The 27,173-nt window shown below is 43.2% G+C and overlaps 1 protein-coding gene across 6 annotated transcripts in view; it reads right to left on the reverse strand.

The window, feature by feature from the left end:
- The window catches only part of TSPAN18 (tetraspanin 18), a 121,183-nt gene that overhangs the window by 41,976 nt on the left and 52,034 nt on the right, over positions 1 to 27,173 (reverse strand). For 4 of the 6 annotated variants that reach the window (XM_074852565.1, XM_074852561.1, XM_074852564.1 and 1 more), the window contains exon 2: positions 18,522 to 18,652. The exons of 1 other annotated variant lie outside the window; for it this stretch is intronic. The gene's annotated coding sequence lies outside the window, so the exon portion shown is untranslated. Of the gene's footprint in view, positions 1 to 18,521; positions 18,653 to 22,043; positions 22,143 to 27,173 lie in introns of those variants that run through there. One more of the 6 variants, XM_074852562.1, reaches the window with a different exon arrangement.

The raw sequence follows: 27,173 nt of genomic DNA on the forward strand, positions 1-27,173 counted from the left end.
TAAAACTTGTAAAATTACATTTTAAAATCAGAGAGTTGTAAAGTAGAGGCTGCAAAATGAGGTGAAACACTAAGCAATGAGTTGCCTAGACATTTTTATAGGAATTGAAATGAATGTCCAGTAAGCGTTCGAGGAAATCTGAGTTGATTGAAACTTCTGGCTACTCTATATTTTAACAAGAAGGCTGGTGCTGCTCCAGCATCTTGCCAGCAGGCTGACAAGGATATTAAAATAGAGAGCAGGAGGGGATCAGCCAAGAACAGTGAACAGACAGTTTATAGGAGAATAGTTAAACTTTTCTTCATTATTAGTCAACCTAGCAATGATGTCCTCTGGTTATGCTGGATATCCAGTTGATTTAACTCAGGGCAGTGCAAAACAGAAACCTGTATTGGCAATACAGATGACAGATTAATCTTATCTGAAGGAATTTTCTTTCACTAGCTTTTTTTCTTTTTCCTCAGCACAAACAGAAGCTATAGAAAAAGGTTTAAAATGCAAAGTTTTTGTAAAACAGGTTAGCCAGAAGCTGAAAACATGAGCTCTGAGATGTATTTGATAACTTCTTGAACTCTCTTTGTCTCTGTATTCTGCAGCCCAACTCACCTTTACAGCTTTACTTTTCTATTTAGCTAAAAAGAGACTGCCTTCCAGTACAAACTTTATGCAAGTGTGATTTTGCACTGTGAAATCTTATGCTTATCTAGGGCTGTTGATATGTGAACTACTGGTACACGAACAGTGGCTTAGTTTTTGATACGACACAAAATAGAACTCTAACCTTCTGCAAATGCAACTATCTGGAGAGCGTTTCCAGTGGTGTTGAGTTTGGGGGGACTACTCCCATTTGCTGTCATTCTGCATGATGGAATATCATGGACTTTCTAAGAGTTTGTTGCGTCTTCTGGATGAAGCCTGAATCTGTCAGCTGAGAAGTTATTTCAGTTTGTTTTAAGACTCAAAACCAGACATTTTGTGGTATTTCTGTGAACCCAGGATGGAACTTTTAATCAAAACAAGAGAAACTTTTAACTATCCAGAAGTGTGGTCGATGAGGCATTAACCTGGGACACAAGCAACCTAATTGCTAGGCTATGGACCTAAAAATGTCACCAGGCCAAACCAAGGTTGTTCTTGAAGAAGGCATCTTGTAGTGAGAGAGATCTGTATCTTTTTTAGTTGTTTCTTTACTGAAAACTATAGCAGGGTTTATATTTTTGGACCACATCAGAAGAGAAGAGAATCTCACTAAAATTTCAAAACCTGACATCAGCTTCATGAGATAGATGAAACAGAACAAACCTTTTCTGTGCAACTCTAACTTAAAGATGATGCAATGTTTTACACAGATTAAAGTTCCTAGTCTTTTGAGTCTGGAAAGCAATGCTTTTCTGTGAAAGGCATCAGTGTTTTGCTTATGTCCGTACTCAAAAGGACACTTGCAGTTCCATTGTACAGGTTAGGAAGCATTTTGGGAACTTAGGATGAAAGACTGTACTGGAATAAATAGTATATAAAATAACTAGTTAGAGTTCAGCATCTTCCACAGAACACTCCAGTTGGACACAGAATCACAGAATGGTTTGGGTTAGAAACGACCTTAAAGATCATCTAGACCAGGTGGCTCAAAGCCCTGTCCAACCTGGCCTTGAACCCTTCCAGGGAGGGGGCAGTCACAGCTTCTCTGGACAACCTGTGCCAGGGCCTCACCATGCTCAGAGTAAAAAACTTCTTCCTTACATCTAATCTAAATCTGCCCCCTTTCAGTTTAAAGCTGATACCCCTCATCCTATCCCTACACCCCCTGATCAAGAGTCCCTCCCCACCTTTCCTGTAGTCCCCTTTAAGCACTGGGAGGCCGCTATAAGGTCTCCCCGGAGCCTTCTCTTCCCCAGGCTGAACCCCCCCAACTCTCTCAGCCTGTCCTCACAGGGGAGGTGCTCCAGCCCCCTGAGCATCTTTATGGCCTCCTCTGGACCCGCTCAAGCAGGTCCATGTCCTTATGCTGGGGGCCCCAGAGCTGGAAACAGCACTGCAGAGGGGGTCTCATGAGAGCAGAGTAGAGGGGGAGAATCCCCTCCCTCGACTTGCTGGCCACACTGCTCTTGATGCAGCCCAGGACACGGTTGGCTTTCTGGGCTGTGAGTGCACATTGCTGGCTCATGTTGACCTTCTTGTCAACCAACGCCCCCAAGTCCTTCCCTGAAGGCTGCTCTACATCCAACCATCACCCAGCCTGTATTTGTGCTTGAGGTTCCTTGACCCATGTGCAGGACCTTGCACTTGGCCTTGTTGAACTTCATGAGGTTTGCAGGGGCCCACCTCTCCAGCCTGTCCAGGTCCCTCTGGATGGCACATCCCTTCCCTCCAGAGTGACAACTGCACCACACAGCTTGGTGTTGTCAGGAAACTTGCTGAGGGTGCCTCAATCCCAAAACCAACAAAGACATCAAACAGCACCGGTCCCAACACCAACCCCTGAGAAACGCCACTCGTCACTGCTCTCCACTTGGACATCGAGTCGTTGACTGCAACTAGAGAGCAACCATCCAGCCAGTTCCTTATCCAATTTAGAGACGAGGATGTCATGACATCAAGAGATGCGCTCCACCTGCAATGTGCTGACTCATCCATGTTTTTAAGAGGCAGAACCAAAACCAGCTGCAGACCTACTGATATACCAGAAACAGCAGCAAATTTCTACAGGGAGCATGGATCCTAATTACCCACTCAGAAATTCCCACCAGGGTAACAGTGTAATTTTTCACCCTGCTAGATCTGCCCATCTGCCTCTGGCAAAGCCCCGTTGCAGTGCTGGCCCTCTGCTGTCCCACTGCAATGGGGGAAGCGCTGGGGCACTGCACATGGGCTCTCTTCCCACGGACCAGCCTCAGCTCCCTCCGTAAGGAAAGTGAAGTGACACCAAGCAGCCCAGTCTGGCATTGCTTAAGAACCAAAAGTAACCACAGAAGCCATCCACATCCAGAAGCCACAAAAAAGTATTTATTTTCTTTCTCTCTCTAAAATAAAATAAAACACTGTTATATTCATCCTAACCATAACAGATACTTCAGCTTGGAAACACTCTCAAAGCTGCAGTGGGCAATAAATTAGACACGTCACTTCTAGCAGCTCATCTCTGGAATTGGTTGCTACATGGCCATAATATATAAAGAGGCTTTTTCCTGGTGATTCTCAGAGCCCAGATTCCTTTTGTTGGCTCTTCTTTAAACAAACGCCCCTGTAAATTACAGTTGAATCTAAATTTAGCATTCAATCCTAATTATTTTCCTCTAATTAGTGATTTGAGGGTGGGTTTTGTTCTAATAGGCTGATATACTGTCATATTCATTTAAAAAAATTAATTCAATTAACCCAACTCTAAACGTATGCGTATGACGTCTCAACTACATTAACTCATCATCATCACATAAATCACACTGAATACAAGCAAGACCTTCTGTTTTCCAGGCAAATTGTCTCAAAAGAACAACAACAACAACAAAAAAAATCAATAATAGGCAAAAGAAGCTTCTGAAATGCCATGAAAGACCAGCAAAATGCACTGAGGCCATGCCCAAACACAACTGTAACATCCCATCCCTTCCACATCACTCAGAAGGATAAGAGAGCATTTTCAATAAAACCACAGAAAATGAAGGCTTATACATCTTTGATGTCCCACAGCTGGAGGGAAAGACAGCAGTTAAAAGTCCACTAATCTTGTACCATTTCCCTTTCATTAGTTTACATTTTGAATTTTGGATGGCACTGAATCTAGAAAGAGGGGTTAATTGTTTAACCTTACAAAAATAATCATGCCTCTTTTGGTGCTGCCTTTTGGCCTGTTTCATATTTTTAGTTTCCCAAAGGATTTGCTGCTCAACACACTGCTAAGTTCTTTAGTGAATAGTGTACCTGTGGATTCACTAAAGAAAAATCTGAGACTAGACTTCAAGCTTTTTATAGACTTTGGATCTACCTGTTGTATGTGCTATGGAAAAGAACCCCTCCCAACATTTCTTTGAAACAAAACTTAAGATCAGGTTCATTTTTTTTTAATCCAGTGTTTCAATACTGCACATGTTCAATTCCTATCACATCACTTACTACCATAAATTGGCCAGAAGAGGAGGTGGTGTGGCATAGCTAACTCTGGTTTCGAACTCTTTCAAATAGCTTTTTTTCAATCAGAATCTGTTGCAGTTCCATAACTATTTGTCGTCCTGTATGTTGTGAGCTATTGGGATTTTCTTTTTCCCAGTAAAGAGGCAGTTGGGTAGCAATGATTCCTTACTCTCTCATTAACGCTGATGTTCAGCCCAGCCTTGTCATTCACACAAATCTGTCTACAGAGGCAAGAATCTCCATCTCCATTCCGGTCACTGTCTTTTAAAGCTAATGCTAATATGGTTCCCAAAAATGTTACTCTTCATTTCAGCAGGAATCAGAGTGCACACTCAATCCTCCCATCCACTCTTTCACTCCAGAAATTATGCAGCCCTTTTGCCTACTGTCTATATTAGGGGCAAAAAAAAATCAGGGAAGATAAAGGGACATGTTTTTACTTTTAAACAGGAAAATTTTATAGGGTGTAAAATGCTTAATCCAACAGGTCAGAGGGATATTAATGCTAAAATCGGATTAAGATACAGCATTTTATTGATACCCTTAGTTAGCATGGACTTGGTTTACCTAAAAAAAAGGAACCGGTAAAACACCTAACAAATTTATTTATGAAGACAGGAAGAAGAGAGGAATAAACAATTTATGTGACAAAACCCCTGTACCAGTCTGTAGCAATTTTATGTCTAACTTTGCCTGCAGTAGGAGAGAGAAGGGCTTGTCCTTTCCGCTTACGGCAGCTTCTGTGAATACTGTTATCTGCTGACAATCAGTGGCTTTGCATGCATATTTTCATACATATATATGTATATATTTATACACACAGCCAAGACAAAGCAGATTATAACCTTCAGCCCAGCCTTTCAACAGTCGCCTCACAAGGTGTCCCAGTGAGCCACATTTATCATCCTCTGCCATTCTTCATATACGTGTAAATAGAAACAGAAAGTGTGAACAACAACATCAGAACAATACGCTTGTGTCATCAGTCACTTTGCACTCCTTTTGCAGAGATGCAAATACCTTTGTAAATAGTATTTTCTACAGACCTAGGAAAAATTGCTCCAGATTTCCTGTCCACTGTCTGTCTTGAAACTCTCCAGGTTTTCAGTCTTCCAACAGTTTTGTTTTTAATATTAGTTCAAAGTTAGGTGCTGTCTCCCTTCAGCAATAAAGACGAGCCAACCTGCATGTAGAACAAACTTTGGCCATTGTTGAGCTCCATGCCATGGAGATTATGATAACATGTTTTTAGAAGCCCAACATGGAACCTATTTAGGACCAAACCCAGGTTTGGTCAGTAGAAAGGTCACTGACTCCAATGTCGCCTTGCTTAGGTGTCCATTCCCCCCCAGCTGCATTACACCCATTTGTTTTCTCATCTTAAAGGTGAGCGTATGCATTCTTAGATCAGATGGTATAGCGCCGAGGGATCTGGTGAGTTGAGAACGGTCAGTGTTAGGTTAATGGTTGGACTAGATGATCTTCAAGGTCTTTTCCAACCTCGATGATCCTGCAATTCTGTGTGATTCTGTATTTATCTCATGGAAATTTACAGTGCTTCAGACAAGGGGACCCTGGTTCATTCTTGAAGATCTTGTATGCTGTCTCAATAAAGCTTAATTACTGTCACTTTACTAATGCTCACTGACACAGTTCCCAAGTGCTGCTTGAAACAGCACAGGGCTCTACAGATGTATACAGCAAAACCTGTAGCATTACAATATGAACTAGCCCAAATTTAAAGTAGCTAAGCCTAAAAATTATTTTTGACTGATCCTAGTTAGTAAAGTTCATAGACATTTACAGAAGTGCTATACAACAGGGCATCCTGCTAACGATGAGCTCAGCCAAGGCAAGAGCAGAAAGTTCTTGCAGTGCAGCTGGCACAGTCCTATCTGAACACAGGAATAATGCATGACTTGGCCAATCACTGTCACCAAGCAGTGATGTGTACGAAGTGCAAAGAGCATTTTCATGTTTAAGAGGAAATACTGTATTTTAAATATTCAACAGTAACTGTTGTCTTCATATTGTTCTCCCAGGGTCTCAGCCAGGGGAAGGCAGCTCACAGGCTCTGATGCCATGTTGCCAGGAAGGCTACTTGTAGTGTGAGCAACAGCAGGAGGCTAGGAACAAGCATGTGAAATGAAATTCTTATTCAAGAGACAGCACAACGGCTGGTTTTCTAAGTGGCATGAAGCGCTTCACCCTGCAGGAGCCCTCAGATCTCTGTGCTGAGCAGCTGGGTTGCACTTTTCTCCTATCAGCAACAACGATAAATAATAATATGATAGCAAAGTAAAAGGAAACTCTGAGCTTACAGGCTGCATCAGGTGGACTTAATGTTCCTGGCTCCAAGAGCACAGGGCTGAATTCCACCCCCTCTCCCCCTGCTTTCACAGGGCTGTCTGGGGGGACAAGATGCAGGGCTGCCTTGTATCCAGGCAACCAGCATCGCTGAGGCTCTGCAAACCTCTGCAGTGCACAGGAGAAGCAGCTGGGGCAGGTACCCCCCTCAGACTTCACAGAGTGTGGGAGAGAAGGAACTTTTCCAATTTTAAAGAATAAAGGCAGAGAGTAAAGCAAGATCTCTAACTACCTTCTGACAATGAAAGCACGTTCCCAGGTGTCCCAGGGGCTGCCTGCTTCCCCAGCACTGCTTGCTGGGAAGGTGCCAGGGACAGTCTGCAGAACTGACTGTGACATTTTCTTTTATTGCTCAGTGCTGTGTAAGCTCTCACCTAGGCCCACCCTCTCCTACTGCGGCAACTTTCCAAATTCACTAGCCACCTATAGGTAGCAGTCTCAATTCCTGGAGCCAGGGAAAAACCTACCAATGTCACGATTAATGGACATGCACGCACATCGCCAGGCTTCGAAATGGCCTGTGGGAGACAAGCTCAGCTGAGAACAAACAATTCATCATCCTTACATTCACAAACAGAGAAAGTTCTCCATCGGTAAGGGGATAAAATTCTAGTGCCAGGGAGGTGAGTGGGAGTATCACCACCAACTTCACTGACATTCAGATTTCATTCACAGCGCTTTGGGCAGGTTTACTCAGGATGCCCTGTTCCACTCTCCTCCCCTGTACAGCTGATGCTGACAGACACTGAGATGGTCTTACTTTCATGGAGGTTCAGTATTTGAGGAAAGACCAAAGAACACCATGACAAGAGCTAAGATCCACACAAACCTTCAATTCACAGGTGATCTACTGGCACTCAAACACAAATTGCAGAGGATGAAATTGTCTGACAGAGAACTGCAAGTATACTCGTAGAGCTTCTGTAGTGTTCAGCTGCCTCCCAAACAATTGTTGGAGCTGCCATATGGACATTATATAATTGCAGATATATAGGGAAGAATGATCACAAATAGAAGAAAGAAATGTATGAAAAACTGCTACATTAAGATGCTCTGGTTCAAACCAGACTTAATTCAAAGAAACCCTGTGTCTAGTACGAAAAAGAGGTCACAATGGCCCTTTCCCACCTTACCTGGTGCTGTGTCAGCATTTGAGGATCTGAGCTGTAAATATCGCTCGTGATACAACACTGTACAGCAAACACAACAGATAGTCCAACCTTCCTCATCGTCACAGTACTGACACACTAGCCAGTTGGGATTTTTTTGCTTTCACTCACCATGACTGCCTAGGGGTGCATGAAGTGCTAAAATCAGGAGTGCTCTTTGGAGCTTGGGAATTCTCACGGCTACTGCTCTAATCTCAGCTCCCTGTCCCTGCCTTCCCTCCTCTCTTAACAATTTATACAGCCTCACTGCCTTGGCAAATAGCTTCTTTTCCTTCTAGTAGTGACAGCTGTTACTGTAGGAGACAGCACAGTATAAAGTTACTTATTAAGAGAAGAGCTACCTCCCTGGAATATAGCATCACCTCCAGTTGAACTCTGGGGAAAAATAAGTACAGTCCTTCTTTACTCCTTTGTGAGCAATGACATGGAACATCAGAAGTGATTGTCCAAAGTGCACATTACACAGGTGTCCTCAAGGTGATTAATTCATAGCAAGCACTTCCCACTACTGCTGCAACGGGCAGATCTAGTGCCAGAAGGCCAGATCCTTTGCAATACAGGGTGTATCCTCCCTAGGCACCTACACCAATTTTACAACAATTGGCTTAAGTCAGAGGTGTGAACTGAGACCTGGGTACCAGGCACTTCTGGATTTCAATCGCAGTTCACCCACTGATTCATTCAGAGGGAGGGCAAAATTCTCTTTATCTTTTCCATCAAACCAGCTCCCCGCCCCGCCGCCAAATTCTTGCATATATAAAGACTGTCTTGAATCACATAAATCTTCTTTATGGCTTTTCCCTCCCCAACATGTCCTTTTTGCAAAAAGCCGTTTGCAACATTTCCTCAGCAAAAGCAAGAAGACAACAAGCAGTTGATCGTGGCAGAGCTGAGTTGCATCAAAGAATCTGGAGGCAGAGGAAAGAGAAGATGGGGAAAGGGGCAGGTCAGCGATATAGCACCCCTGCAAAGCTGAAGCATGGAGGTCGTTTCTGAGATAAGGAGTGCTCCAGATCAGAGGTGACAGCAAAGATCCAAGGGGACAACTTAATCTTGATCTAGGAAACCACTGAGATATTCAGAGGACAGTTCAAAGCCCTACCACCACTGGCTTCTTAAGGACCTACAACTTTAAACACCCATTTAAGTGCTTTAGGAAAACAGGCCAGATGGCTTAGGCCATTGCAAGACCAAACTCTTCTGCCTGGCGCTAGTCTGTGCAAATCGATCCCTCATTCAGAAATTAAAACAAAATGAGCAGCACTGAAAGACATGACAGAGCAGCTCCAATGGAGAAGAAACCCAGGGCGATGCTGATTGATTATTCCCAGAATGCCTTTCCCAGAAGCATTAATGAAGTACGTGCCTGGGACAGCAGCCCTGAGCAGCGCATGGAAACATCTGAAAAGCTTGCTGAGCCCTCCCCTGCACCCACAGACCTCCCTGCCTGATGAGCATATTTAAAACAGTTCTGCAAAGCACTACAGCCTGGGTTCCTACTAAAAACAACATTCCCTTCCCTCATCTCCTCCCCTTTAAATCAAACTCAAACCCCAAATCTGGGGACACCTCCAGTATGTGTATAATGGTATCTGTCCAACATTCCTCAGTAATAACATCACTTGTGATGGGGAGGAGAGAGCTGCTCCTTGGGGAAGTCATCATACAAGGGATATAGGCAAGAGAGGCAAAATATAAACAATATCCTTTGGAGGTTTCCAACAGAGCTGGAGCTGAGGGCAGTTATTTTAATCCTCAGCTGCAAGTCACTGTGACACAATAAAAGAGAATTAGCAAAGAAAACATTTAATGATAACTATGAGTGCTCATGCTTTATTCCTTAACTTGCAGGTGAGAACATCCAGTAACTTAGAGGTGGATGGGAAAATAAGAGCAAGAAGAGCTACAGCAAACAGACTACCTGCAACTACGAGCGAGAAAAGCAAATCAGCAGAAGCAAGAGTAACACCCTAACCATCATTCTCCTGCCAGACAAACCCCAAACTCTTCCAGCAATGGAGCACAAACGAATGTTATATTAGCAAAACCCAAGAAAAATTACTCTGCATCAGTATCATCGGAAAGAACACAGCAAGATGATCAACAGATTTTGTTGTTTGGGTGACAAAACAGGAAAAAAAAAAAAAAAAACAAACCCACAGAGGGGAAGAATTGTTTCAGTTTGAAGTGGGAGATTTTTTTTCTGAAACAGAAGAATACAAAGGTATTTCTTCACATCAACTCCCCGAAGTTTTGTTCGGTCTAAGATGAAACTTTATTTTTTTACATTTTCTAACTTAAAAACCAAAACAAAACACACCGCCACCCCCAAAACACTGCACAAAACAAACCAAAACCTCTTTTTATAAAAAGTTTGGATCAAATTTTAATAGGAAAATGTGGTTTTCATTTTTAAATGTTGAAAGGATCAGCTTTAGCATTTCTAAAACAAAAATGTGTTGCATTAAAAAAATCTGGAAGGAAATATTTTGATGTTTACAAATATATATGTAACCCTGTTGTTGACTGAAACTATTTGCTTAATTTCAACTTGATTTTATGAAGATTTATGGTCTCTGTGAAGATTTTGGAAAAAAGGTTTGTGCAATTTCTGTCTTTCATAGAAATGATCTAGTACAGAGATGTGATTCACAGACTTGATACACACAGCTGATTTTCTATTCACGGGAGAAGAAACATCAGATCGCTACACTTTTCATCAATTACCATTATTCCTGAATAATAGAAAAAACACACAGCAAATGATCAAGATCTCAAGCAGCTAAGGCAGCACATTTAGGTTTGTACACCTAATACTCAGGACTATTGAGTATCCCTAAGGATTTATATTGCTAGTTCTAAGCATCTGGATTCACGTTTATGCTTATATCTAGCTAGACTGAAGTTTTCCAAATGAGTCATTTCCAACTGCTTCTTAAAAAAAAAAAAAAAACAACACCAAAAACCCAAGAAACAAACCCATTTCATTGCTCCTTTTTAAAAGCTGTCACTTATCCCCTTTTCTTGGAATGAAGTCTTGTTGGATATACTCAACTTCATTCACCATGTGGTCGTACTAAGTCACTAGGAGAATCAGAGCTTTGCTGTACTGATCTTCAGGTATTTTAAATGACTATAAATTGTATTCATGTAAGTAGTCCGATCTACAGTCTTTATTTTGAACACCGGCTTTTGGCAGCAGGAGACAGAACAGTGCAATGCCAACTCCTGGTTCCAATCAGTTCAGTGAGAGTTTGGCCTTCAGTGCTGCTACCAGATAACAGACAAAATTGGGAGATGGAAAGGGAAATGGAAAAGCAAAGGCAGTTCTGGCAAGTGATTCCACTTTCCAGTAACACGATCCATACACTAAGCCAACTCAACTAACAGGCCAATAACTTACGATAAACTTACAGCTCCATTCTGAGAGCTGAACACTTAAGCATGGGGGAAAAAAAAAAAAAAGGACAAACTGATTACTTTCCTTCTTGTTGACTGAACACTTGTGGGAGAAATAAATTGAGGATATTATTTTTAGCCTCCTTGAAATGTACTCTTGGATGTACTTTGCAGCCAAAAAGGTTATAAATGGTCCAGGTCAGTTTGAGGAGTCAGTGACAAATTCTGACTCGACATAGATGTCATCTGTATTGTACTGGGTGTCCGTCTGTCTGTCTCTAGCACCAACAAGGGCTGCCCAGACAGCAGGCAGGAAAGCCGAAGCCTGATAACCACACCTTGATGCAGAACATGGGGAAACCAGTGGGTCGGGTAGCTATAAACTCTAATACCCTGTCACCAACAGTCACCAGGGAAAGGTGCCAGAAACAGTTCGAGATGGCAATTACAGAACAGCCAGTTCCCAGGAAGAGCTTCCTCCCACCCTCCTGGGCTCAGGGCCTGGCTCGTGCCATGATGCAGGGAGGAACACAGCCTGTTAAAGCTCCTATGTACTTTAAAATTTCAAGCCAGTGCTACAGCCCATCTGAAAATTAGTACCTGGTGAGCATTGGGGAACTTGAAAATAAACCTTACACAAATGATTGAAAAAGTAAGTTTATGTTGCTTAAACATACTTCTTTGGAATTTATTTATTTTTGCACGTGTTGCTGGGGGAGGTTGGTCCACTCATACATGTGCTGTGCTCCACTTTTTCAGGAAAGTAACATCTGCAGACAGTCCTCTGCTGAAGACGTCACTATGCCGGGCACGGAAGCTGAAATACAGGCAGAGCACTGCCATTGTATCCCCTCATGTCATCCAGCCACAAAACGCCTGCATGTCACCTCTACCTTACAGCTCCTGCCACGTGCTACTGAGGAGAACAGTCCTGAACACCCAGCACAAGCACGTCCAAGGCTGTTCAGTCCCTTGTTTCTTATCTGCCAGTGCTGTCAACAAATGTACCGTCTGCAAGGATGCAGCTCACATCCATTAGAAGCTAACTGGAGAATAATGAGTCATTTTGCAAAGGACTAATCAGCCTTTAGATTATCATTACCCTTACCGTGCCCAAGCCTGGCCAGCAGCTGACCTATGTATAGGCTCCTCTCACAGAAGAGCTCTCAAGATTTTGCTCTAAATAAACACAGCAATGCAAGCAACAAACCTCAGCTTTAAAACAGGTCAGGGCATTCAAGAGTAACAATAACCATTTTCATATTCTGCACGTTTAAAAATCAACTGGTTCTCAATTTTTTTTTTTTTATGTAAGATTTTTTGATGGACAATTTTTCATGTGAGGAGAGGGAATTTCTGGATTACCTCTTCCCTTTCTTAATTCCCTTCCCCATTCCTGCTTTGTCACTGAAAGGAGGAGCAACAGGAAAAAAGATGAAGACCAACCCTCCAGAATGAAAACTTTTTCATCTTCAGGTTTGTCTGAAAAGAAATGCAAAGTTTCACAAAGCCAGTTTCTGCACAGATAAAATACTTCTATCATCTTTTTCTACAGGAGAAAACTTACCAGCTGTATTACTGTCCTTATAGAGACGGGGAAGAAAGGCAGACAAGAATCAAGCTACTTCCCACTGTCAGAATGCAAGCTAGGCACAGACCTAGTAATTAATTGAATGCAAAATTCTCCAAACACGCTTCAGTACTTACAGGGTAATACTATCCTTATTACTGATTTTAATAGTTATCACTTTCACTGATCCCAGCTCTTACTCATAAGCCCAAGAAAAAAAAGCTTATAATACATTCACATACACTCCTCTTACGTATCTGCTTCCTGAGAAATCTCTACAGTGAGAGAATAATTCTAGCAGCTCTTAAACTAAGTCCCCAGCTTCACTCAGTATTTTTCAAAATCCACAAATCAAAAGCAAACCTACTTCTGCAGGTCTCAAAATAAGCGATACAAAGCCCTCACTGCCGTTCTGAGTGATGCTGTATCTCAGCCACTCCACCCAGGACTCAGCACGGCGATGAAAGGCAGCTTTGCTTTCCTGCCCTGTCACATTGGGTGAACCCCATTTTCCTTTGACAAACTAATTTACCCATGATACAGTCAGGCAAAAAAAAAGCTTTAAATTACCACTGTAGCATTAGAACTAAGTGACAGGAACTGACAGAAATATATTTCTAATGACAATTTATTTCCTCCTCCTTCGTTATCATTTACGTGTCACACAAGCTCCTCACTCCATAGGAAAACACGCACAGTCAAAACAAGTCGCCACACGTGCCACGGTTAACATCAGAAGCACCGACCCCAAGTCTCTAGGGCAATACCTCTGAGCAGGTCGATCCACCTCTGTCAGAGTCAGCTGCGGCAATGTTTGACCCCTCTGGCTATTGGTGTCACCCCGAGACTCATAAGAGACAGAAGCAGCAAATCCGCACCCTCTCATCAGCATCCACTTACAGCCTGATGAATTAGTTTACAGCACCTTCAGCAGCAGAAATCAAGAGCTGAAACCTCCTGCTACCCCAGCCGAGATCCCAAGGGGGGCTCCTCAGCTCCAGGAGCCCAAGGTGGTTACTGGCCACTGCCAGGCACTCTTGGAGCGAGACCAAAACGGCGCTGGCAACTTGCCTGCCCTCTGGATGCATCGCCGACCTGACGCTCACCCTTTACGCTCGTCTTTCACTTACAAATGTGCGTACAACAAACATATCCTCGTTGGCCATGACAGTTATTAGGACAGTTACAAATGTGAGCAGACTGTAGCCAAAACACGAGGCCTGGGAGTTTGCAGAGAGCTTGAAACAATAGCTGTCGGGTGAGGAGCATCCCATTTATCTGCATGATGTTAACTGAGACGTCCAGCGACAGCCATGTACATGTCAAAAGTTGTTAGCTGCTTCATTGGTAATTTGAGAACCGAGCACATGGGGCATCCCATCGTTCCACACCACTCGCTGTGAGTGATATCTCCTTGATATGACAGTGGACAGCATTGGGAGGCACCAAATTATCTTTTTTGAAGAAAAAGCTACGTGAGGGCATTCCCCTGCCACACTGGTGCAAACTCAAGCATCTTAGTAAAGCCCATGAGGCTTCCACAACTGTATCTCTAGCATAAGTACAAATTATCGTATGGGAAGACTCTCTTGGAGACTCATTTTGCAGAGATATAAGAGTAGCACAGCTTCTCCAACAATTTAACTCACAGTCTAAAGAAAAATTAAAGAAAATTAGAACTTTCTCAACATGGTATCTGCTTCCTTTGGTCAACGTGACCTCCATTTCCAGGCTTTTATAAAAAACACCGAACCTTTAAAAAGTCCTTACTCCCTTTCCACAAAATTGCAACTTCTTTAAAGTTGTCCAATTGTTCAACATTTTAAAAAGAAAACAGTGTATATTGCCAATGGATACACATATAATAATCATCATCATCACATCAAACAATTCTCTGCGAAAAAGTGTTTATAGAAAGTGTTTTTTTCTTTTTTCCACTTCTGTAATCACACCTCAACATAACACAGATTGAAAATTACGACATGATTGTTGTAAATGAACCCCAAAATTTGTTGCTGCTATTTCTAAGAGGGAGTGGGTTTTCGTCTGCTGTTATTTTCGAGAAGTCTGTGACATTATCAGTTGCTGAACAGATTTTTATCGGGAGAATCAACAGGGCATCACAGGGAGTCAGAAGATGGCAACCACAGGGAGCACGACTAATGACTGTATCCCAATTACTGAGACAAGAGGATACAAGAGGAAGAGTGCCCAACTCTTATGCGCACATGCACAAGCACAAACTCACTCCTCTCCAGGAGCTGGCTGTGTTCCCAGCTCCCAGACCTCTGCTTTTCCCACTCTAGACTCTGCCTCTGCTTTCTGGAGTCAGGGGATTCAGCCTTGCTTGTGCTCATGCTGCTCCGGCTGTTCCTTTGCACAAGTCACTACGTGGATTTGTTTGGAGTTCAGACTTATTTCCAAAAAGCGGGCAGTTTCTGTTCATCAACAGTTTCTGTCATCAACAAGTGACAGTTGTACCAGGAAACAAAAAACAAACCTCAGGGGTGTTTTCAGTCCTTTTCCTGAGCCAGCACACGTTCTGACCTACCCCTGTTGCCTGTGGAAGCACCTCAACCTCTAAAATAACTGCTGCATCAGCCTTGCTTCCTGAGGGCTCAAGTGTCTCAGCTGCCTTTGGGGATAACAGGACCATGGTTGTCTCTAGCAGTGGACGTGGGCATTGAGCAGAGGAAGCCAGTGGTCCAAACTGGTGCACATCCCTCACGCAGCACGTCAGCAGGAATGACCAAAGCCAAGCTGGGAGCAGGAGGTCCAGGTCTCTGCAGCCCCATGGCCTCATCTAACAGTGCAATGAGGACTAGCAGAACTTCATAAACGACATTCTCAGGCAATGGGGAGGAAGGGAAGTCCCAGTTCAGCAGCACTGTTTTTGTCCCACCTCTCAATCGCAAATCATAAAGTTCTGGTGGAAAGGGATTTTCACACCTTAAAATTTCAAGTACTGAAATAGAGACAATCTGGTAAGGAAGACCCTGGGAGCAAAAGGCAGGATTGTCTTGGAAGAATCATCAGGACTGGAAACACAGACTGAATAAATGGTAGCTTGTGAATGAAGAGGGACACAGAGAGGCACTCAGGCCTCTGTCCCACTGCCTGAGCATCCTCATAAGCAAGAAAAATCAAAAGGTGAGGAGGATTATTACTGAGTTCAGAATGCAGGAAAATACACAGCCACATCCTCTGCTCCTGTCATAGCAGCTGAACCTCATTTGCTATTGCTGCTTTGCCTAATCACCCAAACTGTGATAACAGAACCAAAGCAAAATCTTTTGCACAGACGAGGACTGTATCACATGCATGCTGTAGCCTACTGCCTTCCTTTTGCCCAGATCTTTCACACAAGCAGAACAACTTTCAGCAAGGAAAAGAAAAAGGCAACTGTAAAAAATCAATTTTTAGAAAGAATGTAGCATGATGCCATTTTCCTTATATGGCAACTGGTATCCCATCTGGAGTCTCAAACAATAGCCAGCCTGGCAGGGGGTGGAGTAAGAAGACGACTTGGGGGAAAAAAATTATATATATATATTCCCTGCTGGCCCTCACCCTCCATTTCCTCTTGGATTTCTTTGTGACTGCACTGAAAGGGGTCAATAGCTCCCAGCTTGAGAAATGCAGCTTTTGAAAGGACTATCACAAGCATCTGTATTTAAAGCATGCCTTTTACTTCACAGCCCCCCAGCTAACGCAGAGCTTTTAAAAAGCGAGCAGCAAGATAAACTTTCAGGGAAAAGGAAGAGGGAAGAGTAGAGGAGAACCGGTACCTATCTGCCTTGGGTTTACTGACACTTTCACTGGAACAAAGCTTGACTGGCAAAGCAGGGACAGGGAACATAAGCTGCAGATGATCTAAAGCGCTATGGATCACTACACCTTGCTTCAGTCACCACCTCCCCATCCTTTCAAGTATGCTACAAAACCACATGAAGCAGCCAAGCACCAAGCTGGAAAAGAATTTCAACTGATCAAAACCAATGGGCAAATTAGCGCTGGGCTCACTGAACCCAACAAAGCTGTGCAACTCAGTCTTCAGTGTTTAAGAAATTCTGATCTGACAAACACTGGAAATGTCAAATTTTAATAGGCTTAATTAACTTATCTTGATAATGAAACACTGGACCAGTGGCTAAGTTTATATTTAGGCTTTCTATTTGAGGAAATACTCCAGAAAAGCTACGGCATGTTAGAGCCAGGGATTTACTGGGAGGGAGGAGGAACAGGACTGTAACCTTCTCCTTTCGTGCCAGTGGACACAGCCCATGTGGAAGGCTGGCACATGCACAGTTTTTCAGGACGACTGGCCCCACTTCACATTGAAGCCTCACTCCAACATCCAACAGCAATTACACTGCAGTTGCTTTCCGTATTAGGATGTGTTTTTTAATCCACTTTGGAAGAGAATGAATCCAAGGATCCACATAAAGAGTTTGTACAGATAGCTGTTGTAGTGTCCAGGTGTAAGAAGGTTGTAAGTCCATCCATGTGCTTTAGAAACTGAGTAATAGTTCTCACTAGTAAAACTTCCCCAAATTTGAGGAGCAAACTTTGTTAAGTGAAGGCAGACCAAATAAGACCAGCTATGATTTTCCAGCTCAAATTTATTTGACTTTATATTCATCCAGTTATTTGACTGGAGCCTTTCAGTAAACATCAGCAGAACCCCACAATATTCATCTAAGACAAGCCTGAAATTCACGGATGGAAAGGTGCACCGGTACCTCCAGCAGCGCCACACACAGCAAAAAGCTATTTCATGGAGTTCCTACTAAATTGTCCGAGACAGAAGTCAAAAATGAGGCCGCAGAATGCTCCAGAAACAGTGAGGTAAATTGCCTCTGAGAGTCTCTAGCACAAGCAGCATATGACTTTGCATTTCACTTTAGTTTCCAATCATACCATCTTTCTCACAGGCATTCAAATACATTAGTCTGTGCCTTATCAGATCCTGAATTACGACCGTAGAAAAGCTCCTGTGAGTCTGAGAACTCCATAGTTCAGAGACGTTTATGGGGCTGTAATGAGTACTGACAGATAAGCCACACTCATGCATACAGGCTTGCAACTGATGTCTGGTTTAACACAATACGGCCCTAAGCCTTCATAATACAGCGTAGGAAACAGAATCCTCCCATCGCCTACTACTAATTGCATCTGCAGTGGTCAGGGGTTGAAAGAGAAGTAAGCAGATTAATTCTATGAGTCTGTGCAATATTATCCCAAGGGGACAAGGGAAAATCCCATCATTTAAAACAGGACTGGTAGACGCTGCTGGGAACGATGTTACATACTAGTAGGGGATTAAGGGTTTGGACTAAAGGGCCTCATCTTTTCTAGATCTGGTTTCCATGAGTCATAGTGATTAGAACTGCAAGGCTTCTCTGTTTGTTTTTTTTCACTTTTGGATGACCTGAAACATTTTTCCCAGTCAAAAATGAAACGATTAAATTAATTTCTTACTTAACTCCTTCCCCCCAACATACACTTCTTTACTCCTTTTCTTAAAAACCTTTCTGTTTAAAATAAGGTTATTTTCAATATGAAATTATTTTAGAACATGAGGACTAAGTATTGTTTTATTAATAACTCATATGTAACAATTTTCTTTTTTCAGCATATTCCTCCCACACTTTTAGCCTATATTTATCTCAACCATATGAGCAGTCTTGATCCTCTGAAAGTACACTTTTGCTGAAAAACATTTCCCGTGCTGTAAACACAATGTAAGGTTTCGCCCCTACAGGCATGGCACGACAAAGCCCCTCTTGAGCCAAAGGAATGGATGAAATCCTCTGCTCGGTCCACTGCAGCACACCCAGAGCCCAGCAGCAGCTGAGCCGGAGTGTGAGGAGCGCTGCCTGCCTTACCTGCCTGCTGCTTTGAGGGGACAGGCCTTCAGAGAAGTCCTTGTTCTCCTCAATAAGTCAGGTCGTAGTAAACACGCAACAGTCAGGATCCTTGCTTCAGGTCCCTAGCACCAGGACCCAGGCTGGTCAACCTGTCAGAAACAGCAATGAAAAATACATAAGACACACACCTCCATACTGGGCCTGAGGAGAAGACCGTGACCTTGCTTTACGCACTTCTTCCTGCTTAGGTAAAGATCAACTCTTTCTTGCACACCTCAAGGCAGTCAGGAGAAGCATCTGACAGTGACCCTGAAGACCCTGGCAAGGCCTGGACTGAAGGCAAAAATCTTCCTCCTTACTTTCCAGTCCATTTAGACTAGCCAGAAAAGGGCTTTGACCAGAAGGCAGCAGGAGGACAGCACTATTTCCAGCAGAGTAAGAAAGGACCAACAGAGTTGCTCTGCATCTTCCCCTCCTGCTCCCCTGTGCAGCCGGGGAAAGTCACCAGGGAAACAGGAGAGGACAGGAACACCACAAAGAGATGCTGTGAGTCCCCTAAAGACAAGTTCCAGAATGGAGGATGGAGTAGTGGGTGAAAAAAAAAAAAAAGTTAAACGTTTAAGACCCACACGCACCCCTTCCTGTATTGTATGCAACAAATACGCGCACACATACTCACTGGACAGATGTTAAGAGTACAACTGTCGCTGAACGGAGGGAGCCTGAAAAGATTGAGGATGAAAAAGAGGGCAAGGTGATGGAGCTGAGAGGGAGGTAAAGGTGGGACGGAGACACCAACACAGCCAGGAGAAGAAGGGTTCAGTGGGAGATGCTCAGGTGGTGAAAGCAATAAGCGAGCAAAAGAAGGTAAATCAGACCCTGGAGCAGGGCAGGAAAGGCCAGTGGGAAAGGAGGAGACATCATGCCAGATCTTGTCGGTTTTCTCCTTGCAGAAGTCAGCCAGACCTGGGACACAGAGGTGGAGCCAGCACTTAACAGAGCAATCGTTCTGTAGTGGCTTCTCTCTGGAGAACAGCACCGAGCCTGGATCTCATTCTCCCTGACAGCTCCAATTCAGATATGAAGCTGGCGCCACACAAATCCATTTCATTGTATTACTTCTCTCTTCCCCAGCCTACCTTGTTTCTTTACTCTCTTTTGAAACCAAGCCCCCCTGCCCTGCCCAGCCCCTCCAGCACCCCAAAGCCAATGCCAACTGTCCACACATAGCACCAGGGAGCACCAGTGCCCACCCTGTACCACAGCGCTTAGTAACTCCTCCATAAGCTCCTGCACAGGAGAAAGTGTCTGCTGCCTAATAGAAACCTATCCTATTGAATGCAGCCCTCGTCCTTCCAGACATGCAGTACTGGATAGTAACTCCCAGCCTTTGGAGGCAGTGAGGGAAAAAAAGATTAATTTATTCAGGTTTGTAAAGTGCTCTGAAACCACAAGATGGAAAGCGTCACAGGCAGGTGTACTGAGAGTCATCAAAAATTTGATACAATGACATTTTTAGTACCAATTTTCCCTTTCCATTATGGAAGAACAGTGCCGTCCATGTGGGCAAAACCCATTCATTCCCTATTACTATTCCAGCTGACGTACTGCTGTGATCAGAAGCAGAGAGTTCTAACATATTTAGGGTCACTAATACTGTATTTTGTCTTCTGTGCATACTCACTCAGATGAGAGCTTTCAATCATCACTATTCAAGGAGCGTAACAGAAGATATCTCAGGTCATCTAAATTCTCCTCTCCAGTGGAGGATCATGCCTGTCCCTTCCCCCCCAACTTTGTTTATATCTAATCCAATTGAGAGTGTCTCAAGCAGCGGGAATATTCTCCTTTCTTTCAGCAGAGCTCAGAAAAGGCTGACAGAGAGCTGTCTTCAAGACTTGTTGCCTGCATAAACAGTCTGATTTTTTTTTTAAAAAAAATGTGATTCCTTTGTATCTGACTAGACTAAAAGCAGTAGCATGTGTGAAACGTGAATAAAGACAATAAAAACCAGGCACCTCCTCTGAGGCTGCTGCAGAGGGACAGAGAGGGACAGCAGCACCACGGGATCCAACGGTCCTTTAGCCCCGTATGTGAATTTTCAAAAGAGGAGTAGAGCCAGTGGGCTACGGGTCATCTGGGCTCAATACATTTTTAATATGAAAACAAAAATAAACAAAAGCTTAACATGGAATTTCTCCTGGTTAGTTGCCCTGGTCCTACATTCTCTCTAATCACTGCTGGCTGCTATGAGAGACAAGACCCTGGATTAGACAAGATCTGACCCAGCCTAGCAGCTCATGGGTGCCCCTTCCACAACACTGCACTAAGAGACACCTGTGGGGCTTCAGACTCTGTGGCTCCTGAGTTCCATTTGATTTAAGGAGCACAAGATACTCTGCTGGGGTTAAGCTGCGTTTCTAATTTTTATTTTAAATTCAACATCCATCACAGCTTCCTCCCCACTTCAATGTTTGTTTGCTTTGGGGCCCCAATGGTGGTATATTTTGCAAACAACTCTTTTTTTTCCTCCTTGTATACTTCTACAGCCATACAAAAGCTTGTATAAAGCCACTTAATCAAGCATAAGGAACAAGAGTTTGCACTATATACTGACACAGAGACCAGGAAGAACACAAAGTGTTCCCATTTAACATTTTATGCAACACAAGTAACACCAAAACAGATGTAAAACAAGCCAATTCCTCATTATATTTTATACTTACCACAACACAAATCTTTGTGCATTAAATACAACTGAAAGGGAGCTGTGGAGTTCGCAGCAGCTTGACAGATGCCGAGATGAGCTGCACCAGAAAGGAATATCTCAGCCTGAAACAGTGCATGTTAAAAAGGCATCTGCTTATTGTTTGATATGTGTATTTATTTACATAGACAGCTTGCTGACACACTGAAAGGTTGAGGAGGGTGGTGTTGGCTGGCATTTTTAACTCTCAGCAGGCAGCGTGCAGTTGGTTATTCTTTGGTCATGTCACAAGCTTCCATTTTATTGCCAAGTGGTAGCAAAAGAGGGGGAGCAAGGAAGAAAAGCAGGGTCCCCTCCTCCGCGTAGACATGGCTCCCTTCCAGGAACCTGCCCTCAGCACACAAGGGAGCGCTTCCAAGCTCAGCCTCTGCAGGCATGCTGCCCCTAGGGCTCACCCCCCAACTTCTGGGGCCTCTGTGCCTTTGATATAGACATGAGAAGAGGCCCTCAAAAGCAAGACAAGCACAGCTTCTTGTGCATAAAAACAGATCTTCTTTAACAAGAAAGAAAATTAATTAAGTGGGTAAAATCCCACAGGTTGGAACAGCAGCTGAGGAATTATCTTTCTATCAGGTTGGTAATGAGGACTGAAAAACCTCACACAGACATTAACAGCTTTATATGGGCTCATTGGCATTCCAGATCAGATGCAAGGCTCAGCATTCCCAGGAGCAGCAGATGCAGCTCCAGCTACAGACCAGACTCTGGGCAAACCACGGTTTGCCCTGCTGAAAACAGTATCGCCGCGATGCCTGAAAATGAAAGGTACATACCTATCGAGCAGAATAACTTTTTCCCACAGAAATTATGCCCAGGGAGACTGTAGGTCACAACATCCAATGCCCCAGGTTGATCTGACACACCTCCGAAAGCTGTGTTTGGATATGTAAGTGCATGTGTGTGTGTGTGTGTGTGTGTGTGAAAGAGAGAAAGAGTTTTATGCAACATGCTGTGGGGAGTGTGAACAGCCTGCACACATCTGGGTGCACATCAAATGACATGATCAGACACTGACCACATCCGCCTCCTCCACCCTATTGACTTTCCCACCAACACTGCTGGCTGCTTAACTGTTAACACTCACAAGTACTATTCAATTCTAACAAAATAACATTGATTATTTCCTATTCCCTGCAATGGAAAAACTACCCGATTTAAGGTCAACGACATGAATGGCAAGCAGCGATGCATTCATAGTAACCACTGCAACAGAGAACTGCTACCACAAAGAAGCCACAGAGCCTACTGAGCATCACACTGAACTGTGCCAAGGTACAAAAAGCCACATTTCAGAAATGCATTAACTTCTCTGGCTACTAAGGCACAGGAATTTTCCCTCCCCCCCCGAAAAAAGAAAGAAAGAAAAAAGAAGTCAACTACTGTCCACCTTTCCAAAAACACACCTTTGGACATCTTCCTGCCTCGTTGTTAATATTTGTACCACAAGAGTCCCAATGAGGCCCCACAGAACCAAGCTTTTTTCTGTGCACAGCATGAAACCTGCCCAAAGAGGTTGCTGCCTAAACAGACAAAAAAGCAGGGAAAACGGCAATACTAGTATTTTCCTTGTTATAGATGGAAAGTAGAAACCCAGAGAGATACTGGTGGTAAAGATCAGCCAGGAAGCCAGTGACAGAAACAGAAAGCGAAAATCTTCAGTCTCGAGCCTATTCCTTCATTATGGAGATCACTGTTTCTTCCTTCCTCATTCTCCTGTCTTTCCCTGAAAGTTGTTTCTTCTACAGCTTGTAAAGTTCATCCTTAAAAACGAAGTCCCCAGCCCACTGATGTGCTGCTTATTTTCAGGGGGAGAAGGCTTAGGGATTCTGATGTAAATGAGCACAAGGAATTCTCGGCTGGCACCCAAAATCTGCCCCAACAAGGCCAATTACCCCCCTTTAAACGAACAGCGAATACTGGTCTGTGCTGTTTCATACAGGTTTTTAATATACCTAACCATGGGGCCTTCAGATGACCAACTCAGAACCACGCCAGTGCCTTTACTTCTGAAGTAGGTGTTTCATATATTACCCTGTGTGTTATCAATGAGATGATATCCCTACCAGATGAGACAATTATTTTGCAATTACTTTGAAATGAAAAATACTCCTTGCAAAGGTTTCACTAATTACCCAGGCTTACCAAAGGCTAAGGATAATGGAGTATTTTCCCACCATCTCTGCCTCTCATTAATCCAAATGCCCTCTGTGTCCTAAACCTATTGGGAAAAGAAACCAATGGCACTTCCTGAGCAATAGGATTAAATTACCTACTCTGAGGAAGCAGGTTGCCTAACAGAAGCATTTGCATTTTTAATAGCTATTTCAAAGCATTTTACATCACCTTCTAACAAGCACCACTACTTCCTTAGTTTCTCTTGGGTTTGAAATATCTGTAGTGCATAAACAACTGCTAGTCCGTTTTTCAAGTTACTCTTTCTTGTTTGCCTCAGAAATAATGCTTTCTGTCAGCTTGAACTGTTAATTTAGGTTTGTTGTTGCTGCTGTCTCCCCTTCCCTTGAATAAAGGGCTGGCTGACCCCTGGGATGCTGTGGTACAGCACTTGGGTTTTCGCACTCAAGCTGTCACTCTATTAGCTCTGACAATCTGGCTGGTTTGTATGACACTTTCCTAAGGCTCTCATCTGCCTCTCCTATCTCTTCCCTCAGATTCACCTGAGCAGACACACTGACACCTTTGGGCAGGACGTTCCCAGAATTGCAGGAGCATCCAAGGGTGGAAAGAAAACAGACATTCAGGCAGCACGCGCTGTATGAGCAGCAAGGGTGTACGTCTATTAGAGCAATTCAAACATCTGCCAGCAGTGAGGTTAGTTTGGAAAGGCTTTGATTCCTGCCTAGGGAATTTTGTGTCGTTTGCTTGCTCCGTAAGAGTGCCATGGGCTTCCTCACGCAGTGTTAGATCCAAATATACTCTTATGCTTTACAGAGTTTTATGTATAATACATGTGTGTGTGATTCTGGTCCTTCAAACAATTTCGCAGTGAAAAAGCTAATACAGATGGAGCACTTCATGGAGTCGTATAGCTCTTCAGTTCTCTTTTGGAATGCATCATTAGTTCTGCATAGCTGATATCTCTGCTTTATCTTCTTCAGATCCCCTTTCTTTAAATAAACTCCAGATTCTCCCCCCACCCCCCAAAAAATGCCTCTTAAGACCTGATTGTTTTTCTTGAAAGACACAATAATTTTAAAGGACTTAGCAGTAGCATTTGAGGAGGAAAAAGCACACAAAAACCAATAATCAAATGGTAAAGGCCAAGGAGAAAGCCACAACCAGTTATGGAAAAGGATATGCAATGCTGTTCCATTATCCTCTTGAAATGAAGAGTAAAAGCTTGCAAAATTCTATTCCAGTGCCTGCAACTCCACCTAAATCCTCCTGACCACAGTAACAGAGCTATTACACCACGTGTCTTGGCATTTTCATCATGTTCCAAACATCTAACACAGGGCTCAAAGGCTTCAGCCCTTCAAATGAATGAATCTTGTGATCAGCACATGAAATCAGATTGCTAAGAGCAAAGAGAAGAGGAAGATGATTTTCCAAGACACAGAGGAAACCACCCTCTCCTCTCATATCCTTCTTTATTTTCCCCACTGAGCAGGTCAGGTGTCCTTGCCCACGTGCTGTATCACCCAAAGCTCTGTCCCTCAGTGTCCAACCATCTGCTGTTCTTAACTGCCTTCTTCGTGGAATTTGAGGTGGCTCTAGCTATGCATAGGTGCAAATAAAACACAATAAAGATTTGATTTTTGCAAATTACTGAACTTAACCTCTGAATAAAGGCTACCATAGAAGGGTACAGTGCAAATACAAGCCCTAAGTCAGTCAAATTAGAGCAGCTTTAAAGATTATCAGTGAGAAAACTTCACTGGAGCATGCAAGCCAGCAAAGACACATACCACGCCTAGAAGTACAGTTTAACTGACTTGGTTGGAAATTACATTGTTATTGTGCAATAGGTCTGTTCATGGGAGCAAACTGTAGTAAATGAAGAGCTGAGCCCTACAGAAATAGCTACTAGATTTTCAAGTACCAAGAATCAGATGCCAGAACGTAAGTACTATTCACAACATAAAGGCCTCAAAAGAGTTTACTCTGTCTGCACAACAGAAAGGCACCTATTCATTGCAGAAAACCAGTAACTGGAAGGGATGAAGAACATACAGAGTCAGCCAAACAGACAGCAGCAGAAGATAAAGAACAACTCCAGGTTAACACCAGGCAAAGGGTTACATCCATTCCTTTCTTCTTCTCCCAGAAAATAAAAATAGAAAATTGTGGTATTTTAAGAACTGTTTTTCTCCTTACCTTCTCTGAACCCTATATGTTAAAAAAAAAAAAAAAAACCCAAAAAAACTTCTGATCACTAATCCTTCAGGAAAAAGCAAATCTAACAGACATTCTTCTGGAACGCAATGTAAAAATGGTCGAAACTTTTCAATGGTCCAAAAGAAACATGACTACCAGTTAATGTATCAGCAATTCCAGCACATGGTAGAAATACAGAGATGAGGTAATTTTTTCCTTAGCTAAGGCTCAATTGTACAAGCACCTTAAAGCCATTTTGTACTGCGTGGCATTCAGCAAAATTATAGTACTCAGAATGGACTGACTAGGGGAAAGGCACCTACTTATTTCTTGCTGGTATTTTCTCATGATGGTGCTTTTGAGGACTCATACCAGCTTTCATTACTAGGGCATGTCCCCTATTTGCAAATGTTTTTCATCAGCTGCTTTTCCCCCAATCCATCCCACTGGTTTTCTCTTCTGCCCTCTCATTCAACATCTTTAAATAACTAGTAATCAAAAGCAGGGTAGCATGGTGGAAGTTGCCAGTATGGAGCTGGTCAGGCAATTTAGTTCAAGGACTATTGTTGTTATTACACGGCACAGGCAAAACAAAATGCTCTGCAGCTTCTGCAACAACGCTGAATGAACCCAGTTCCCAAAGGATCTCCCAGAACTGGAGAAATGGGATGCCATCCCTCTGAAAACTGCAGAAAGCAAGCTCTTTGGCTCACTGTCACAGCGTGTCAGGAAAGGAACATCACTTCCTCGCTTTCCCAGTTATTAATACAGTTATTAAAATGTGAGACAATGTTTTCTGTTGTAAAAACGCTGTATGGTCAGAGAATATTGTTTTGGAGGACTCTGTTAGGCAATTAGTGAGAGAACACTGCTGAGCCTGCTGAACACAAGAGGAGAGACAGCCAAGGGAAACAACAATTCCATTGAAACCGAGGGTAAAACTCCGTGTCTGCAACAGAAGCACAATCAGATCCCAAACAGATGGATAAGGAGAAGCTTCATTGGAAAAAACAAAGTTTTCAGAAGTGGTCAGTGGTTTGGGACGGATCTATACAAATGTCTGGGTATCCAAGACTCCTCCGGCAAGAAATGCTTAGCTGTTTCTGAAAATCTGGCCCTTCGGAAGCGTTTCAAGTGAAGCAAAAAAATCTGATCCATTCCCAAAACTTTTAGATGTCACTGACATAAGTGGTGGGACTTCTACCTTGCTCATTACCTCACAGTTTTAAAAGTGTTTCCAAAATTCTGCACATGCTGATGCTACTGTCTATGTTGCTTTTAGAGCCTGGTCATGTAATAGGCTGTGGAAGCCAAAACGCAATAGAGAGGGCTTCTGACTCTCAAGTTTCCTCCTAATAAGGGGACTGCAAATACTACTCCCATTGTATGGGCAAGACTGCAAAACCAAGAGGGTGCATTCTGCTTCTCTATTACAGAGCTGTCTGCAAAGGTGTCTTGAAAATGAACATGGCCTTACCTTTTGCCTGACCTTCCCTCATGCTTTTCTTTTTAATTCAGCTTCCATTTTTTTTCAGCATTTCAATAAATGATACATCTGCACTTCAGCA

This window comes from Strix uralensis, chromosome 29, assembly GCF_047716275.1.
Source record: "Strix uralensis isolate ZFMK-TIS-50842 chromosome 29, bStrUra1, whole genome shotgun sequence".
Taxonomy (NCBI): Eukaryota; Metazoa; Chordata; class Aves; order Strigiformes; family Strigidae; genus Strix; species Strix uralensis.